Here is a 1,062-nt window from a genome sequence, read left to right as displayed (position 1 = left end):
CTCCTTGCCTCATTCTCTTAGTTAATTATGTGACTGTGAGAAGAAAAGCAAAAACAAAAATGAGAAGCATAGCTATGATGCTATTTTAGTATAAAATATTCTTGTGGAATCTGAAGGTACCATAGAAATCACCTACAGATGGAAAAAACTGAAGCTCAGAGAAGGGAAGTGCCTTGTCCAAGATCACACAGCACCTAAGGGAAGAAGTAGGACTGAAATCCACATTTCTCTGTTCCTGGTCCTGGTTTCTCTTTTCTTTTTTTTGAGATGGGGTCTCACTTTGTTGCCCAGGTTGGAGTGCAATGGGGCAATCTCAGCTCCCTGCAACCTCCAACTCTTAGGCTCAAGAGACCCTGCCACTTCAGTCTCCATAGTAGCTGAGATGCCTGGCTAATTTGTATTGTTGGTAGAGACGGTTTCACCATGTGGGCCAGTCTAGTCTTGAACTCCTGAGCTCAAATGATCTGCCCACCTTGGCCTCCCAAAGCATTGGGAATACAAGTGTGAGCCACTGCGCCTGGCCTGGTGCTGGTCTCTTTTCACTATTATACAGCTGTCGACAATCATGGAGAGTTGTTTTTCCCTTTTGTTGGGTTCTTCTTCCTTTGCAAAGCCTGAAAAGAACCAAGAGGATCCAGGAAATTCAGGGAGTCCTCATTCACTTCCAAAGGCAGTTTGTTGTCTGTTGGTTATGCTGTATGAACTGCTGTTTCAATTAAGTTTTCCAGCATTTCATATGAAGGCATGCAAATGACCACTGATTCTAAATAAACCCATTTAGATATTCAGGGTTTCTAAATACAGAGAATCTTGCTTTCTGTCTCATTCTTTCTCTCTTCCCTGGCTTTCTTCCCTCTATCCACCTCCATTAAGATGCATTTTTAAAAAAGACTTTACTTAGGACACATATTTTGATGAAATCCTGAACATTTTTCTTCTTTCCCAATTTTTATATTGTCATCGTTATAATGTATTATGATAATTTATATTTGGAAAATTTGTTTTAATATGTTAATTTTGCAATGTGACTATCTCAAGGCTTCTAATGAGGAAGAGGAGGAG

Source organism: Aotus nancymaae, unplaced genomic scaffold (assembly GCF_030222135.1).
Source record: "Aotus nancymaae isolate 86718 unplaced genomic scaffold, 86718_ANA_hifiasm-v0.15.2.pri h1tg000057l, whole genome shotgun sequence".
Classification (NCBI taxonomy): domain Eukaryota; kingdom Metazoa; phylum Chordata; class Mammalia; order Primates; family Aotidae; genus Aotus; species Aotus nancymaae.
The sequence above is the reverse complement of the archived record's forward strand: the minus strand, read 5'-3'. Positions refer to the sequence as shown.